The 20,259-nt window shown below is 40.2% G+C and overlaps 1 long non-coding RNA gene across 1 annotated transcript in view; it reads left to right on the top strand.

Moving 5' to 3' along the window:
- The first annotated feature begins 11,155 nt into the window (after positions 1-11,155).
- Positions 11,156-20,259, top strand: part of LOC116083603 — a 25,835-nt gene continuing 16,731 nt past the window's right edge. Inside the window, exon 1 of the long non-coding RNA XR_004115793.1 lies at positions 11,156-11,210. This is a non-coding gene — a long non-coding RNA (uncharacterized LOC116083603). The remainder of the gene's footprint in view (positions 11,211-20,259) is intronic.

Genomic DNA, 20,259 nt, shown 5'->3' on the forward strand with positions numbered 1-20,259 from the left:
AAACTGGGAAAGGAGAAATTCGCATGTAAATAAAGAAAATATCTAAAATAAAAAAAAATAAATAATAAAAAAAAAAAATCTATTTGGAAAAAAAAATCTATTTGGAACATTAAACATGATAGAAGTAGAAAGAATCTCTTATGAAGTCCTCTATGAAAGGAAATGTTGTGAGAAGTTTCTGGTTAGGCAGAAACCTTTCCATCTCCAAGGGAGAATACACAGTGTAACTGTGGCTTCATAGAATGAATTGGGTAGTGTTCCTTCTGTTTCTATTTTGTGGAATAGTTTGAAGAGTATTGGAATTAGGTCTTCTTTGAAGTCTGATAGAATTCTGCACTAAACCCATCTTGTCCTTGGCTTTTTTTGGATGGAAGACTATTAATGACTGCTTCCATTTCTTTAGGGATTATGGGACTGTTTAGATGGTTTATCTGATCCTGATTTAACTTTGGTATTTGGTATCTGTCTAGAAAATTGTCCATTTCATCCAGATTTTCCAGTTTTGTTGAGTATAGGCTTTTGTACTAGGATGTGATGATTTTTTGAATTCCCTCAGTTTCTGTTTTTATGGCTCCCTTTCCATTTCTGATTTTGTTAATTTGGATACTGTCTCTGTGCCCTCTGGTTAGTCTGGTTAAGGTTTTATCTATTTTGTTGATTTTCTCAAAGAACCAGCTCCTGGTTTGGCTGATTCTTTGTATAGTTCTTTTTGTTTCCACTTGATTGATTTCAGTCCTGAGTTTGATTATTTCCTGCTATCTACTCCTCTTGGGTGTATTTGCTTCTTTTTGTTGTAGAGCTTTCAAGTGTGCTGTTAAACTGCTAGTGTATGATCACTCCAGTTTCTTTTTGGAGGCACTCAGAGCTATGAGTTTTCATCTTGGCACTGCTTTCATTCTGTCCCATAAGTTTGGGTATGTTGTGTCTTCATTTTTATTAAATTCTAAAAATTCTTTAATTTCTTTCTTTCTTTCTTTCTTTCTTTCTTTCTTTCTTTCTTTCTTTCTTTCTTTCTTTCTTTCTTCCTTTCTTCCTTGACCAAGTTATCATTGAGTAGAGTGTTGTTCACCTTCTATGTGTACATGGGCTTTCTGTTGTTTTTGTTGCTACTGAAGACCATCCATAGTCTGTGGTGATCTGATAGGATACATGGGATAATTTCAATCTTCTTGTATCTGTTGAGGTCTGTTTTGTGATGGATTATATGGTCAGTTTTGGAGAAGGTACCCTGAAGTGCTGAGAAGAAGTTATGTTCTTTTGTTTTAGGGTGAAATGTCCTATAGATATCTGTTAAATCCACTTGGTCCATAACTTCTGTTAGTTTCACTGTGTCTCTATTTAGTTTGTGTTTCCATGATCTGTCCATTGATGAGAGTGGGGTGCTGAAGTCTCCTGCAATTGTTGTGTGAGGCAAAATGTGTGCTTTGAGTTTTAGTAAAGTTTCTTTTATGAATGTGGGTACCCTCACATTTGGAGCATAGATGTTCAGAATTGAGAGTTCATCTTGGTCGATTTTTCCTTTGATGAGTATGAAGTGTCCTTCCTTATCTTTTCTGATGACTTTTGGTTGAAAGTCAATTTTATTCGATATTAGAATGGCTACTCCAGCTTGTTTCTTGGGGCCATTTGCTTGGAAAATTGTTTGCCAGCCCTTTACTCTGAGGTAGTGTCTGTCTTTGACACTGAGAAGTATTTCCTGTATGCAGCAAAATGCTGGGTCCTATGTACATATCCAGCCTGTTAGTCTATGTCTTTTTATTGGGAAATTGAGTCCATTGATGTTAAAAGATATTAAGAAATAGTGATTGTTGCTTTCTGTTATTTTTGATGTTATTTTTATGTTTGTGTGGCTATCTTCTTTTGTGTTTGTTGAAAGATTACTTTTTTGCTTTTTCTACAGTGTAGTTTCCCTCCTTGTGTTTGAGTTTTCTATTATCCTTTGTAGGGCTGGATTTGTGGAGAGTTATTTTGTAATTTGTTTTTGTCATGGAATATCTTGATTTTCCCATCTATGATAATTGAGAGTTTTGCTTGGTATAGTAGCCTGGACTGGCATTTGTGTTTTCTTAATTTCTGTATGACATCTGTCCAGGATCTTCTAACTTTCATAGTCTCTGGTGAGAAGTCTGGTGCAATTCTGATAGGTCTGCCTTTACATGTTACTTGACCTTTTTCCCTTACTGCTTTTAATATTCTTTCTTTGTTGAATACATTTGGTGTTTTGATTATTATGTGATGGGAGGAATTTCTTTTCTGGTTCAGTCTATGTTTCTATTTCAATTTTTTAGATCCTGGATGGTTTTGTTTAGTTCTTTCACCTGTTTGGTTGTGTTTTCCTGTAATTCTTTAAGGGATTTTTGTGTTTCCTCTTTAAGGACTTATAGCTGATAACTTCTGTTCTCCTGTATTTCTTTAAGGTAGTAATTTATGTCCTTCTTAAAGTTCTCTATCATCATCATCATGTCATGTGATTTTTAAATCAGAATCTTGCTTTTCTGGCATGTTGGGGTATCTAGGGCTGACTGTGGTGAGAAAGCTTGGTTCTGATCCTTCCAAGTAGCCTTGGTTTCTGTTGCTTATGTTCTTGCCCTTGCCTTTCACCACTTTGTTATCTCTGGTGTTAGGTGATGTTCTTGTTGTCTCTGACTGTGGCTTGTCCCTTCTGCAAGCCTGTATGTCAGCACTCCTGGGAGACTAGTTCTCTCAGAGAGGAATTTGGGTATGGAGAGCTGTGGCACAGGGTCAGCCCCAGGGGGCAGATGGAAACTGGAAGGATCCTGTCCTTGGCTGTTCTTTGGTTCCTGTGTCCTTATGGCTCTGGACAGGTCCCTCTTGGACTAGGCATTTGAGCAGAAGAGGTGGTCTTACCTGTGCTCACAGGTGTACTGGGACTCCTGGGAGACCAGCCTTCTCTTGCTAGTATTTGGGTATAGAGGGCTGTGGCACAGGATCAGCTCTGGACACTGTGTCACAGGATCAGCTTCCAGTGTAGACTGAATCTTTCAATTCTTGACCAAGGAGAATGCAAATGGCTTAGTGTAATTATTTATTTACTTATGTAATAAATGATTTATTGTGTAATAAATGTTAAGCTAACAGTCTCTAAGTCTGATTCTATGGATTTCAATTTAGCTACTGAATTATAACTTCCTTATATTTCAAGTAAGTTATGACAATCTGATGAAATGTTGCCTTATTTGCCTGTAAGATATCTAGTATAAAGACATGCCATGCTCCTAATACTCTTATGAAGAAGATAATTATGATGGCTAGCAAGATGGCTCAGTGGGTAAAAAGATCCTTGCCACCAAGTTTGATGATCTGAGGTTGATCCCCAGGACTCATAGAAAATGGAAAGATCCAGCTCCTGCAAGGCATTCCCCTCCTTCAGAATAGTGTACACACACACACACACACACACACACACACACACACACACACACACTCCACTAATAAAGATGATAAAGGATTTAAGGAGATAACCACAGTTTTTTAGTGCATTTGTTTTACTGCTTTCCCTGGCTTCATTTTTTATTTTTTTTTTCATTTTAAAGTTCTAGAATTTTTATGGTCTGTTTTGCTTTGATTTTCTTATGATTACAGTTTTATTTCAATAAAAAAGATACAAATCCAAGTCAACTAAGAGTAGATGCATAGAAAAGTGGTCCAGAAGGCCACCATGTGGGAAGTCTCTAGTGTCTTCACCCTATGGAGTTAGGATACAAGCACTAACTTGGCACAATGCTGTTCAATGATATACTCAGACAGAGGAATGCCTACCAAAGATTATCCAGACATTTGTGCTCAAAGTGTTTATTGAAGTTTTATTACACAACAAGAGTGATTCAGTATCTAGCCACTGGTTGAGTTCAATCTCCCATCGAATCTGTTGTCATCTTGCTAATGTCACGTGTCTCAAAACCCCAACTCCCTAGTTACATGAGGAGTAGCCAAACCCCAAACCTATGTCATTTTATTGGAATAGATCATCAATCACCTAGTTAGTATAAGCCATAAGGATTGTGGGCAATAGCAAGGTTACATCTGATACTTATGAGATTTGCAGGACCACCCTCTAGGAACTGAGGACAAAGGCCAGAGCACTTCCGTAGTTACTTAGATCTGGACTAATAATGGCAAGCCAGCTTTCTGGATTCTGTTCTCTGACCAGCAGTCATCTTTCTCTTTCCAGTGCTCTAATGGCCTCTTAGGCTTACCAAGCTTCCTCACCCATCACCTCTCCTACCAAACCAAGTTCCAGCATCTTGGCAAGCCCCTCCCACCATGCCAAGTCTCACCATCTTGGCAGGCATTCTTCTTCCCTTAGTTACCTTACTTAAATTCATCATAATCCAGCCTAGAAAATCTCTTTATTGGATTTTCTTATCTTTTCACTTTGATTCATTTTCCTTGCAGAGATGGAATCACAGACCTGTTTAAATCCAAGCTTCCAATTGTTTATTCCAGACCTGTAACTTGTGAAGCTGAATGTGCTTAGTAAAAGACACACAACCTTACTGGTTAGTTTGCTTTGGGATCCAAGACCATATACCTCTTATAGGACCTCATGATGCATATGAATATATAAGTACATTTATCTCATCTAGAAGGTGAGAGAGAAAATAGACGATTACTTTTGTATGTTCCTCCTCATATAATACTTTGGATACTTTGCGTTCTTTTTTTTAAATCAGCTAATAACTTTCCACTCATATCATGCTTTTAATATTTTCCATTCTGTTTAGCTAATAACACCTCTGATGACTTTATAAACATTCTAAAAGGGATTTCCATAGAAACTTCAGCATCTACCCAATAACAACTCTTTCACCACCACTAGAAATAAATTAAAATTATTTAACTGTAAATATGTCTTCCTGGGAAGAGAATCTTACTGGAAAACTTTTCATCACATTTGCCAATTAACTCTGGGATAAGGCACCTGGTCACTGTGCAACACTCTGCCTCTGTGATCATCTCAGTGAATGAGATGCTTCTACTCAGAGGAGAAGGTCAGTAGTCCAAGGTGTGTAAGTTTAGGTAACATTTTTACCATTGTAGTGTGGGTTCTCCACTCTTGTTTTTATAGGTTGCTTTAGGTGGTCTACTCTTGCTCATATTGACTAAATTGGGGTGCAATACCTTAAGATAGGGCCCAAGAAGCCACTGTAGCAAGTTCCCCAAAGTGAGTTTTGTATACAATAAAGTTATCTTTGCTTACTGAAACAGAGTTGAGAAAGAGGTAAATTTATTCAAAAGACTTGACTCCTTCACGGCTAGGAATGAGGGGGTGCAATACATGGTAAGCTCCGGTGCCCTGTGCCCAGTTGCTAGTGCTGATTTTGCCTTTTAAGTTTTGGATTTTTTGTTTGTTTGTTTTGTTTGATTTTTATGCTCTGTTTTAGTTCTAATATAATTAAAACTTCATCTAACATTTTTATTTTTGCACTTTCATATTTTATTATGGTACAATAGAAAAAGCATTAGCTTTGAAATAAAATTGAATGTACATTTAATTTCTGCCATAGTAGGCCTAAGATGACAGAAATTCAATAATTTTGTGGTTCTCAAATGCCTCATAAGTTAAATGGAGATAATGTCTGAGCTATGAGGTTTTTGTTAGAATGCAACACACAGAAGTTTACCATCCTATTTCCATTCTTTTCTTTATATAATTTGTAGCTAATTTTTGTTTGAGATGGATTTAACCTGACTAAAGGCATTTGTCATATTCAAATTCCTTTTTGTGTTTCCATCTTTCTAATAGGTAGTTTGATGATGAGTAAGGGTGTTTTTCTGTTTAATTTGTTGCTCTTTCTAGTCATAACACACAATATTAATCTATCTTTCTAGGTAAGGACACATGCATCAAGGTAGCAAACTAAGGAACAGTCTTGCTCAAATCATCGCCTTCTTAATGTCCTTCAAACAAGTGCTTCCATCTAGTACCAGGATACAGTGGACATGATCTTTCCTCTCAGGTGTCTTAGACAATTCAGTGGGGAGACATTGTCAACTAGAAGGGCAAATAAAAGCTGGTTAACTAACATTCAAAGCACATTTAGAAGGGTTATTGAAGGTATACCATGAGATTGTCTGGCCAGGAATGTGTACTAATGTCACTCTCTGGAGAATGCTCATCTTTTTTTTTTTAATTTTATTAGATATTTTCTTTATTTACATGTCATACGATATCTCTTTTCCCAGTTTCCCCTCCAAAAAAACCCCCAAAAAACAAAAAAAACAAGAACAAGAACAAACCCCTGTTCCCTCCCCACCCCCTGCTCGCCACCCCACCCTCTCCTGCTCACTGGCCCTGGCATTCCCCTACACTGGGGTATAGAGTCTTCACAGGGCCAAGGGCCTCTCCTCTCATTGATGACCGACTTGGCCATCCTCTACAATACATATGCCGCTGGTGCAATTAGTCCCACCATGTGTACTCTTTGGTTGGGGGTTTAGTCCCTGGGAGCTCTGAGGGTACTAGTTAGTTCATATTGTTGTTCGTCCTAAGGGGCTGCAAACCCTTCAGGTCCTTGGGACCTTTCTCTAGCTCCTTCATTGGGGACCCTGTATTCAGTTCAATGGATGGCTGTGAGCCTCTACTTCTGTATTAGTCAGGTACTGTCAGAGCCTCTCAGTAGACAGCTATATCAGGCTGGATTGTCCTTCCTTCAGTCTCTGCTCCATAATTAGTCTCTCCAGCTCCTTCCATGGGTATTTTGTTCTCCCTTTTAAGAAGGAATGAAGTATCCACATTTTGGTCTTCCTTCTTCTTGAGTTTCTTGTGGTTTGTGGTTTGTACTTCATGTGAGAATGGTTATCTTTAAATGAAATAAAAGTTTCTATCAGGATCAGAGCTGCAACAGAGCTTGGACCACACACTCCTGTGTCCAAGACAATAGGTGAAAGAATGCTGTTTGTTTCTAGCTATTTACTAATCTTCACCGCAAAAGTTATGATACCGAATGGACGGTAGTGGATAGTCTTGTCAACTTGATTGTACTAAGACATTCCCAGCAGATTACTGTGGCATACTTGGGTGTGTCTTGAGTATACCAGAGACAATGAGATCATGAGAACTCTGACCAAGTTAATACATTAATCATTTAATATACTCATAATATGAAGGTTTTATTAGAACGTTGGGGAATAGGACTTGGGCTTGAGGATAGTCACTGCGGGCAAAGCATACTCTTGGGTATATCTTGCTTTGAGCTCTTCCTGTGCTCTAATCTCTGCTTCCTGTTGACCAAGAAGTGAGGAAAGCATTGCAGCCCATGTTCCCACCATATGGAATTCTGCCCAAAGGCAGGGAGTTATGTGACCATGCTCTTTATTGAGTTGTTCTCATGATTTTCAGAAGAGCAATGGAGAAAGTTATACAGGGACCCTTGTTTCTGGTACTGGAAATTGCCCCTGGGAATAACTTTGGAGTATACAATTTATTTGTAATTATTATAATAGACAAACAGAAGGTTGATTAAAATTATGAAATTGGGCTGGAAAGATGGCTTAGTGGTTATGATCACTTCCTGTTCCTGCAGAGGACTTGCGTTTGGTTCCCAGCACCCATATGGCAGTACCTACTCTGTCTGTAACTTAAGTTTTAGGGGATACAACACCTTCTTTTGTTCTCTAAAGGCACTGATATACATGTAGGCAAACACTCAAACATATTAAATAAAATAAATCTTTAAAATTATGAAATTGATGGACTTTTTAGCACATGGTATGAGATTACATGTTATAAAATAATCATTTCTACATTGGTTCTAATTGTCATTCAGAAATTATTGAATATGTTTTATTAGGGACAGTGAAATAGAATGCCAATATTCATCATCATTCCAGAAGCAAGAGACTATGCCATGAACATTCCAGATCAGCCTGGTGTGCAGTTTGTTGCAGCAGTTAGGGTTGTATGAGTAGCACCCTCTAGGCTGTCCACATAGTGAGAGCATTCATTGATACAGCACAATGCATTTCTCACAGGTGAAAACAGGTATAAAAATAAAACCTTGGGGGCTGGAGAGATGACTCAGTGGTTAAGAGCACTGACTGCTCATCCAAAGGTCCTGAGTTCAAATCCCAGCAACCACATGGTGGCTCACAACCATCTGTAATGAGATCTGACTCCCTCTTCTGAAGTGTCTGAAGACAGCTACAGTGTACTCACATATAGTAAATAAATAAATCTTAAAAAAAAATAAAAATAAAACCTACTGCACTGTCAGTGTACACAAGTGCACTGCACACAATTATGTGCTCCCAGCATAAACTTGATAGCTTATTGTGTACCCTACTGTACGTTTTTCATTGTCTAGAGTGTATTCCTACTTGCTAACATTTTTCCTGGGGATATGATGTATTACATATGCAACAGCTCCATACAGTTGTGCTTCCTTTGCTTCTTGAATGCATGCATAGGTTTTTCTTGTTCTCTCATGATCATTCCAGAAGCAAGAGGCTATGCCATGAACATTCCAGATCAGCCTGGTGTGCAGTTTGTTGCAGCAGTTAGGGTTGTATGAGTAGCACCCTCTAGGCTGTCCACACAGTGAGAGTGTTCACTGAATGATGCGTTTCTTAGAACATCATCTGATCATAAGCAAAGGGGCCACTTATTTAACTTACATCAGTTTGAATTTGCTGATTTTTTTCCTTCTTGTTTTTCCTTGCTGCAAGCACTTTTAAAATTTCATATGTTTTCACCTCCTTTATTTTACTTAGCTTTTAATGAAATTTCTATCTTCTATCTTGTAACTTCTAATGAAGTTTTTTAATGAAAAACTATCTGGCAGATAACTATGAAGGGTTAAGTCATAAACATTTATTACCACAAGGGGGTGTGATTTATAAGGCAAAGACAGGAAAGACACAGGAATTTTCTTTTTGTTTTTTGTTTTGTTTTGTTTTTTGTTTTGGATGGGGTCTCATTATGTAGCCCAAGTTGCTTCTGAGAATTCCCTATACAGGCCACGATGGCCTGGAACTCATGGAGATTCTGCCTGGCTCTAAGTGTAGGGATTAAAGGTGTAAGGTGTAAATGTCACACCTCATGACATTTTATAAATATATCTATTTAAATCTTTTGTTAAATTCAGATTTTACTTGAATATATTTAATAAAGTATTTTTTTTAAAAGAAAAGTATACTTAAGACAGAAACAATCTCATACAAAACAGGAGATTTTTCAAAGGATCTTTTCCTTCCAGGTGGCCCATAGTAGTTGTGGCAAGGGTTTGGAGAAGGCACTGGAAACTGCTTTGAAGGTTATTTTCAGGAATTTCTCACTTATAAGACATTGGTACACTGTCCCATCTAGCCTTTCTATTTCATCTCAAGTCATGAGCTATTGCTTAGAAGAAATACCATCTTCTTGATGAACTATTTAAATAGAGACAAAAGAACTCATTTTCAGGTGTAGCTAAATCTACTAGAGGAAATGACTTCTTAGCTTTGAAACTTCTTAATCAGGGAAAAAGAAAAGAAAAGAGTGTCCAACTAGACAACACATCCTTGCAAGAGCCCTTGATAGGGGCAGGCAGAGCATCTGAAACTGTGGAGCGTATCCTGACTGATGATAGCCTTCAGCCGTGCACTCATCCAAGCAGGCATATGAGAGAGAGCAGAGGATTTGGAAATACTGGGCAAGGTGGACATTCGGAAACTTAAACTTTATCTAGATGTCAAAAGAGGCTTTCCAAAGTTTTAAGCAGAGTGGCGTTCTGATTCTGTTTTTTTTTTGTGAATATGACAATGGAATGTTTCCAAACAATGTGAGTTTTTTTCCTATACATGTTAAGCTATGTCATGCATACAAAGATATGCTACATCAAGTAAAAGGAGGGGCAAGGCATTGACTGTGACCTCAAGGTAGCCAGCAAAATGAGGTGTGAGGACCTCATTTTGAGTGACATCTACCAGATGAGTGACCATCTTTGAGTGACATTCTACCAGAGATGGAGCCTCTCCTGAGGCTCCTGCTAGACTGTGCTTTTCCAGTCCCACCTGAAGAGTACTCAGTAGGGGCCTGTGCTGCAGAGGACAGTGGGTCCATCACACAGCTCACAGTTACATTAACAGACTCAATTGATTTGCTTCACTAATGTCACTTGATTATTCCAAACTCTTAATTCTGAATATTATTGCCCATGAAGTTAGAAGTTGTCAGTAATTTTATTATTCTTTTCAGAAAATTTCAAAAACTTGCTACATAAATATTAGATTCCACCATATTTTCTTCAACAGGTAAGTCCAGGCTGGGCTTGAAGTCATGATCCTATTGCTTCTACCACAAAGTTCTGCAATTATAGGCTTATGCCACTATGCCTGGGACAGATTATGCCAATTAAAGCAACATCAAATAGCTGTTTATTTTTTAAAAAATTGGTTTCAAATTCTTTTCTACCAGCCCCACCTACTTTTTAGCTTCAACCAGACTCTCGGTTTCTTAAATACTTTGCATTTCTTCTCCTCTTCTGAGACAGCAATTCTAGTTAAGGTGGTGGCTGCTCCTACCTTCTTGACAAGAGCTAACTGAGGTTTACTTAATAAAGAAGTTGTTTTTATGGGAGTAAAATATCTATGCAGTCAATTCTCACTGAATTCTGTTATGCATTTTTATAAGTAGTGACCCATAGTTTGAAGCCACAGCCTAGCTTAATAACCCAACAATCTCTCTGTATATACTTTGTAATTTCTCTCTTTCAATGTAACAAATGACATTAAAGCCAGAGAGGGCTTTAGGAGTGGCCTCTATGGATCAATCAAAAATTATTGTTTTTCCAATTAGTGTGATGTATTATGACTACAGAAAGAAGCAAGTGAACCATGATTCCCAGCCAATCAGACTACATCAACCAAAAAGACTTCTGCAAAAAGCTATATAGATTTTATGTAAATTTGGTATTTATGAGCACCAAACTTTTAGCACTGACATCTGCCTGAGAAGAAACTTCATTTACAGCAGTGGCAGAGATGAAGTTCACTGTGAACTAGTTTTGAAGACCATATGCTTTAACAAGCTGAAGAAGAGGGGAAAAGAAGCTCTTTAAAAACAGCTTTTTCTTGGTCTCACTGTGGATGATGCTGCGTGACAACATTGTGACATCATAACTTACGAGCCTTTGCTTGCTGTTGCACCAACGAGCCTCAGGGAGTGTAGCAGCACCTTGGAAGTCTACGGTGCTTCCCTTCCCCGGAATGTAAGGCATTTCACAGGCATTTTCTTTCTAAACCTCACAACATCTCTCTAAGGTATTGCCAAACTGGAGACAAATTTCACAGTTTAATCATGTGGAACACATTGGTAAATATAGATGTGCCTTTTAGAAAGTTGCTACAAAGTGTATTTTGCAGCTCACAAGACGTTTCTCAGGGTGTAAACCAGTGGTGTAATGTAAAGCTTTTGGCCCTCCCCCATGTGAGCAGGGAGGAGGATAGACAGACGTGTTTGGTGTAACACTCAAGGTGGCGCAGGAGGAAAGGCGGGTGTGTGTGTGTGTGTGTGTGTGGGTGCAGGCTATTTTGTTCCCTGTCCTCCTCCCTTCTCTTCCTGTCTCCCAAGCTGCACAGGGGAGCTGCCTGTGTCCCCTCATTCTTCCCTTCTCATCATCTGAAAACAAGGCCAAAATATACATCTAGTTTTCAATGAAGAGCCTGGTTATATCTCCAGGGTTAAACAAAAAGCTGATTTAATTCACTGGGCCTGTTGAAATAATTCTGGCAGTCCAAGAGGTATTTATAACAAAGGGCTAAGTGAAAGTTGTGTCTTTTTTTTCTTTAATGAACTGGGAGGATGTTGGTAGTGAGGGGGATAGAATAGAGAAAACTTGGGACAGGGACCCCAAAACAGCAGTTCCAAAATTGACCTTGCTGGAGGCCAGGAATGCTGGGAGAGGACCATGGTTTCTGATTCCTTGTTTTATCTTCACCTAAAGGAACTTCTCTGGTGTTAGAAGTTGTACCTGAGAACATGACTGAGACACCAGACCAGACTGGTGATGAACAGCTTTGGAGCCACACATCTGGATGTTGATGGTGTAAATCAACCACAACTCTTTCCAAATTTCAGCCCTTTTCAATTATTTCAGGATTTCCACTCTTGATGGGGGATTTGGCAGGATCTGTAGAGGCCATGGAAGACGGACTCTTCTTGAATTGAATACCACTAGTCCTAGTGTAAACATGACATCCTGATATGCTCTAAAGATTGGGGCATTATATAGTATTGTTTTATGCCTTAAAGATGTAATTGAGCTGGGCCTGTCAATCACTTGCCCAAGAGATGACCCTCAAGCAGATGATTTGGCTAAAGCTGTTCTGAAGAGATCCCATTATGAGATGTTATGCTTACCTTCTCAGAAATGTTCCCTTTGGGTCACTTGCTTACAGAGATTCTCTGAGCTCTTTCCACTGTCCCCGCCTATCTGAGTCCTAACGCAGAAAATCATAACTTTCCTGTTTTCCTTTTCTATTTCTTTCTTCAGATGCTGGCCTGAGTCTAAACATGTTTGCTTCGGCATTTTGGGCTTTCTTACCCCTTCTCTGAAACTGCCCTCTTCCTGCTGTGTAGCTGTGTTGCTGTGCGGTATCTTGGTGACCCTCCATCACTGAGCATGTCAGTCTAACCCAGAAGACATGACTCTCTTTCTATTTGCCATATACCAGCTCCCAGCAGCCCCTGGGGTTTAAAGCTTGTTTGCTCTGTTGTCCTGGAGCTCCCTGCTGTACCTACATATATGAAAGAGTCTAAAGTCCCAAAGGGAAAAATCTACCATTTCTCTGATAACATATGACATTCAATGTGGGGCTCCCCAAACTTTCTTAGCAAGAGTAACTTTTTTTTTTTTTTAAAGATTTATTTATTTATTATATGTAAGTACACTGTAGCTGTCTTCAGACGCACCAGATGAGGGCGTCAGATCTCATTATGGGTGGTTGTGAGCCACCATGTGGTTTCTGGGATTTGAACTCATGACCTTCCGAAGAGCAGTCGGTGCTCTTCCCCACTGAGCCATCTCACCAGCCCAAGAGTAACTTTCAAACATGCCCATTTCTTGTCTCAGTTTCTCAGAATCTTCAGTGGAAGGGAATGGGCTCTCAGGATGTCCCTCCACAGCTGGGGTGCTTCTGGCATGAAATTCTGGCATCCCAGAAGCTGAGACAGAGGAGTTGAACACTAGTGTGAGTGACATAGTTTGATTTCCTCTCAAAACAACAAGAAAAATCAGATTCTCTGTCCATCTCTCACCTCACCCTTCTCCTTTCAAGACCCCCATTTCCCCCAGTTTTTCATAAGAAATGATATGGAGCTGATAGGTGGGAGTTACAATTTCTTTGGCAGTGGCTGTGGGCTCCCCAGAGGAGTCTCCCTGACTCACTGTTTCTCCATTTCTAATGTACAGTTCTGAGTTTAGAGTCAGAGTTGTTGAGAAGATCAAGATAATGCTTGCTATAAATTCTAACTCGTCATTCAGGTAAAATGTAATATTTTTCTCTACTGAAGAGCTTTCTAGTAGATAAGAATAAGTCGAGGCAGAAATATGTCCACTGTCCAGTTTCCTGGAGAATGACTTGATGTATCCTTTGAGTAACATCCAAATCAGGATACCTTTAAAAAATTATTTTTCCCTTTTATTTAGTATTCTCTCTCATATATTACAACTGCAGCCCTCCCCACCCCCCACCCCGTCTCTCCCCACAACCTCCCCTTTCTACTGATTCATACGCTTGCCCTCCACCTCTCCACACAAAAGAGCAGACCTTCCAGGGACATCAACCAAATATGGCATAACAAGCTACAAGAAGACCAGGCACATGTTCTCAGTCCCAGCTGGATGAGGCACCCCAGCTGGAGGAAAAGGATCCCAAAGGCAGTCAGAAGAGCCCCCTGCTCCCACTGTTAGGAGTCCCACAAGAACATGGAGCTACATAACCATAACATATGCAGAGGACCTAAGTCAGACCTGCTCAGGCTCCCTGGTCTCTATGAGCCCACTTGAGTCCTGGTCAGCTGATCTGCAGGCCATGTTCTTGTAGTGTTCTTGATCCCTCTGGCTCCTCCAATCCCTCCTCTCTCTCCTTCACAGAGCTTCCTGAGTTCTGCTCCCATTGCTGGATGGGACTCTGGTCTCTCTGATGACAATTATGTTAGGCTCTGGCCCCAGCACGTCATGCAGGCAGGACATGTACGTTGGAGGTTTTATGGCTAGGTTGCCTTCCCAATCGCTCCACTCGAGGCCTTCCCTAGACCAGGATACTTCTGAGAGAGAGAAAAGAAGTAATTGGTGATTCTTAAAGGATGGGACTAGAACGTTCGTAGGCAAATCAAATGTGCTCAGCCCACAAGAAGGCATCATGCAGCGAGCAGTGCCTGTGTTTGTTTGTGATGTGGGGACAGTAGACTCCCAGAGTATGTGGCAGTGCTGAGCCCTCTTTAGATCTGCCTGGCTTGTGGGACGTGGTTCCTGGACACTCGACAGCTACTGAAGGCACTCTGGGCCATTGCCTTCTGGCTCACTTTGGCTCATGAATTTATAAATTTTGTGGACAATGGAAAGCTGAGCTTTTAGACGAGATCGGGTGTGTTCAGAGTGGTATGGCCGTAGACAAGGTTGAGCTTTTAGAAAGAAACTTCAATATAAGAAAGGGCTAACGGGAAAGGAAACACGCAGAGCTCCTGTCTAGCAGAAATGGGTCCCAAGAATGAGCAGCTACTGGGGGGGGGCGGGGGAGGGGTTTGTTGTAGTGGGAGTGACCAACTCAACTCTACAAGTGAGATGGACCAGAGAATCGGGATTAAAAAGTCCTTACACTCTGAGTTTGTCAGGACCCTGGAAATCATATTTCTTCCTGATAAGAAATGTTTCATCATTCGTCCAGGCTCTTCCATTCTAAGAGCAAATCCTCAGGGGGGAGTCACTGGGAAGGGTTAGTGTCTACCTTTCCTTCCTGACTGGGCTGTAGAGACAGCACTGCCTACCCTAACCCTCGCCTTCTTTGGTTTAGACTGGATTCTTTTGTGTTTGTAGTTTCTTCAGTGGAAAGCATGGGCTCTTCCTATTGTTTGTGTTTGTTTGCTTTGAATGGAGATGGTTTACATAGTATATCAAGATACTTGGTACGAGTAATCAGAAATGTTATTAGCAATTACTTCCTTTTTAAAAAATACGTGCAAACATTTGAGAGATGGCCGCGTACGGGTACCTGTGTGCTCTAGAGCTCGGGCTCTGTAAAGGTTTACAAGTATTTGTGGAGGATTTTATGTGTATTTTCAGAGTTTTTTTTTTTTTTCTCTTGTGGAACTTTGAAAAATGGAGAGAATTAAGTTGTTTCTAAAAACCTAAACCAGCCTGCCATCTCTTTTTCTTTTCTGGGCTACGGTCCAATTTGCACAGCAGTTGCAAAGAAAAAGCAAACGCATCACCAGATTCAGCGAGAAATATTGTAACAGTATGTAATCTCTGTCAAGATGAAATTGCTTTGTGATTTACATTACAATAAATCCTGACCTTTAAGCGCTGCAGACTAAGCTAATCTGTGAAGTACTTTATTCCAACACTGAATCAGCGAGCGCAGCTCAACCAGAGTGACTGTATTAGTCCCACTGTGGTGTGGTTAAAGAGCCTATATATATCGAAGCAGATTACAGAGTGTTGTTCTATGTGTACTATAATAAGTCGAATAATTGAAATATTCACTCTGTTTCATCATTGTGAAATAATAGAATTATTTTAACCTCTCCTTTGTTTGCCTATTATGGGAATTACAAGTAGCTACATTTAAATATCATTAAGGCCTGATTTAGATTGATAAGAACAAGGAAATTCAGAATAAGGTTAAAATACCACATGACATTTCAGCCTTAATTCACTTCTCTGAGTTAAGAATTGTTATTTCTGTTCTTTTTCCTTTCTCTTTTTTGGGTAAAAATATTCAGATGCCGTGTGAATTTCCCAGTACTAGCTTTAAATTTTTGGCTTTTAGTCTGCGATCAGGCTCACTCAAATGAGAGTGAAATGTTTTTTGGAGACATTACAAACAAACAAACAAACAAACAAGCAAAAAACCCAACACATTGTCACATTTGGAAAATTTCAAGCCACTGTTTTTCAGTATCTTTTCTTTTCTTGTGGAGCTCAGGTCCACAGATACCGATGGACCACTTGACAGGGTCTCAGGGGCATTATGAGCTTTCTCAGCCCTTCCCTGGATGGTCATCAATCAGTACATATATCTTTAACTCATTAATTTTTGTATGTGGTGTTTACTCTGCTTTTAGGCCTTGTCTGGTAGATTTCAGGAGCTAAAATATCCATCTCAGCAAAGTTCCAGTCTAAGCGTATGCTCCTACTTCTCTCTACTTTGCATCCATGTTGGCCCATCCTTCATCTCTGTCCTCTGCATCTTTTTATGCCCACAACTGGAAGACATTAAATAGGTTCTAGACTTGGATTTCTTTGAGTAAAGTTGGCTCTCATCCCGGCTTAAGAATCACAGTTTCGGAAGCTTACTGTTCAATATTGCTGGGCACCTAGGAAGTTCCTGTCTAGAGACTTCTTAATTCTCACTTATTACTAGATCTTTTCTTACCCCGACTGCAGCCATCTAAGAGCTGTGAGATGATGTGGCCTCCTCTTTTCTGCTCAGAGCCACATTGTTCTCTTGCTTGCACTTACACACACCTCCCCGATCTGAATGAATGCTCACAGATCCCTGGGAATTTCTGTGTAACACCTTCTCTTTGGTACCTTGTCCATAAATCCTAGCCATTTTGATCTTCAGTCAGCTTCTGCCTTTGCTATTCAGAGAGACCGGTTCGGGTGTCCTGCCCTATGGCTAGGTAGTAAGTTGGGCGAATGTTGGAGGTCATAATGCTTTTCTTGAGGATCACACTTCTGTGCTGTGGAATATATGAACATAATAATTCTCAATAGTTTGAGATTCTCACATAAGTATAATCATATGTTCTCTAATAACTGGACATGCCTGAGAAACCGTCCTCACGTGATTCCATTGTTCTGCTTGTTCTGCTGACATTTGAATGCCTCCACACAAACTAAAATGGCTTTTGTGTCTAGGCATAGCCATCTTGTAGAACTATTATGGTCTGTACACCCCATCTGACCAAACCATCTCTAGGTGGCACATGACTGAATTTGTTTAGTACCTTTGCCAGAACGCTTCTGGCAGTACTTTAAAGTTTAGTAACAACAACAACAACAACAACAACAACAACAACAAAAAATATGCACGTGTATATGTAACCTTGTCTACATCTGCCTATTAACATTCTCATATAATCTTTCACTTAAGCAATTACTTTCATAGTCTTTGTCACAAAACAAGTGAATCTTGGTGTGATCCTTCGTGTGATTATTGTCTTACTGTGATTCCTAAGCTGGGACAAGAGCCAACTTGACTCAACGAAATCCAAGTCTAGAACCCAAACCCAATATTCAAGGCTAAGTGTCAGAAACTGTGATTCCTAAGCTGGGACAAGAGCCAGCTCTACTCAGTAAAATCCAAGACTAGAACCCAAACCCCAAAGTAGGTGATAAGAAACTTGTTAAAATAAACAGCACACACTAAACTGATCAAATTGTCAGTGCTCCTTGTCAAAAAGCCACATTAACAATTGCCAAACACATTTAGCCATAAGCACTTCACCTCCTTAAAAATAGCGATTGTCAGAGAGGTTTTCAACAATGTGCTTTACAGGGTGCTAGGCCCCACATTTTCCATAGTTTCTTTTCCTTTTAAAAAGCATTTAGCATTCATGCGTACAGGTGTGTGTGTGTGTGTGTGTGTGTGTGTGTGTGTGTGTGTGTGTGCGTGTGTCTGTGCTTGTGTGCACGTATGCGCAAGCATGTGGGCAGTTATGTGCCTGTGGAGGTCAGGGGACAACTCACAGAAGCAGTTCTCAATTTCCAGCATGTAGGGTCCAGGGATGGAACTCCTGTCATGGGCTTCGTGGCAAGTGCCTTTACCAAGTAAGCCATCTCCTTGTTTCTTCTGGCAATTCTTGCTCTGTTCTCCTTAAAAGTTACATTGAGTGAGGGGAATAGATTTTAGTTTAGTAAGACAAACTTTTTTGTTATGTTGTGTTATTTATTTTAGATTTTTATAATTAATTTATGGGGTACCTTGAGGGCAGTTCAATTTGCATTGTAGGGGGCCACCTGAGGAACTCACTGGGGACAGACCCCTCTGTTCTGCCTTGAGCACAATTGCCTGGAACCAGAATTGTGCATGAGATGGTTTACATTATAAATAGTGACATCCTCGGGGCACCATACCAATGTAGTCGGGAGGGAGGGTCTTCTAATGCATTTTGAGGGGGGAAACAGCAGTTTTGATATTCCCAAGATGAGACAAGATTCCTGATGTTACAAGAGCACTTGAGAATTTAGCTGAAACACTTGTGTTTTGAAAGGTCAGCTTCATGTGCCAATTTTAAAGTTACCATATAGTGATTTTCTAGAGCCATTGGTTTGTGACAGCTTATGAAAGCAATTGCTTAAGTATAAGATTATATGAGAATATCTATAGACAGATGTAGACAAGGTTACACACACACACGTTCTATAATTTTTCTTACTAATTTTTACTGCCGACTTAATGGAGAGTTACGACTTTTTGACTTACTCTGTACAGTGCTCTGTGACCAGTCTTCAAGCTGGGCATGAGCATGCCTTACCCTTCTTTTGTGCTCTTAAGTAAATCTGCAAAGCACTTCAAAGCAGCACTTTCTTTACACTGGAGAACCCTGTGCTTTCCTCAGGGTTGACAGCCAAATTCACCCTTTCACACACACAAGAACTGATCCCCCACGGTCTTGGGACTGAGGAAGCTTTGTCCATTAATTTAAACTGGGGCGTCAGTCATTTAATTCATGACCTCTTTTTAGGCCCCGTCTGTTGGTTTGCTTACATAACTTTCTTTACATTTTGCTTGTTTGTTTGTTTGTTTGTTTATGTTGGAACTTGGCGGTAGGGGTGGTGGTTCAAAACATGCATCTGCTATCAATGTCTCCCTATAATCTCCCTATTACTTCAACACTTTTACATTCTTATCTTTCATTTTTTTGATTTTTGCATACTTACCTTATTTTTTTAATCAGATAATTTATTTGTTTACACTTCAAATGTTATTCCATTTCCCCCCTTTTTCCTCTACAAACCCCCTATCCCATACCTCCTTACCCTGCTTCTATGAGGGTGCTTCCCCATCTACCCATCCACACCTCACTGTCCTAACATTCCCCTACACTGGGGCATCAAGCCTTCATAGGACCGAGGACCTGCCCTTGGTGCTGGATAAGGCTCCTTTAACTCCTTCAGCCCTTCCCCTAATTCCTCCATTGGGGTTCATGTGTTCAGTCTGATGGTTGGCTGCAAGCTTCTGCATTTGTATCAATAAGGCTCTGGCAAAGTCTCTGAGAAGACAGCTGTATCAGGCTCCTGTCAGCAAGCACTTCCTGGCATCAGCAGTAGTGTCTGTGTTTGGTGTCTGCATGTGGGATGGATCCCCAGGTAGGGCAGTCTCTGGATGGCCTTTCCTTCAGTCTCTGTTCCACTTTTTATCCCTGTATTTCCTTTAGAGAGGAGAAATTCTGGGTTAAGCTTTTTAAGATGGGGGGTGGCCCCATTCCTCAACCAGAGGGCCATGCCTAACCTCTGGATATGGTCTCTACAGGTTCTCTCTCACCTTTTGTTGGGTATTTCAATTAATGTCATTCTCGTTGGGTCCTTGGAGGCTTGTGCTTTCCTGGTATCTGGGACTTTCTGGTTACTACCCCCAGTTCTCTATCCCCCATTGCTACATAGCTCTGCTCAATTTCCTGACTCTCTGTAAATCTCCTTCGTCTCCTCCCATACCTGATTCTGCCCCTCTTTTTTCTTTCTCTCTCCTCTCTCCCTCCCAAACCCCTCTCACCCTCTACTTCCCTTGATTATATTGTTCCCCCTTCTAAGTAGGACGGAAGCATCCACTCTTTGGTCTCCCTGTCTCTTGAGCTTCATATGGTCCATGAGTTGTTTCATGGGTATTCTATTCTGCCTAATATCTGCTTATCAGTGAGTACATGCCACATGTGTATTCTTTTGTGACTGTGTTACCTCACTCAGAATGATGTTTTCTAGATCCATTCATTTGTCTGTGAATTTCGTGAATTTATTTTTTCTTTTTTTCTTAGTTATTTTCTTTATTTACATGCCATATGTTTTCTCCTTTCCCAGTTTCCCCTCCAAA

This window comes from Mastomys coucha, unplaced genomic scaffold (genome assembly GCF_008632895.1).
Source record: "Mastomys coucha isolate ucsf_1 unplaced genomic scaffold, UCSF_Mcou_1 pScaffold8, whole genome shotgun sequence".
NCBI lineage: Eukaryota > Metazoa > Chordata > Mammalia > Rodentia > Muridae > Mastomys > Mastomys coucha.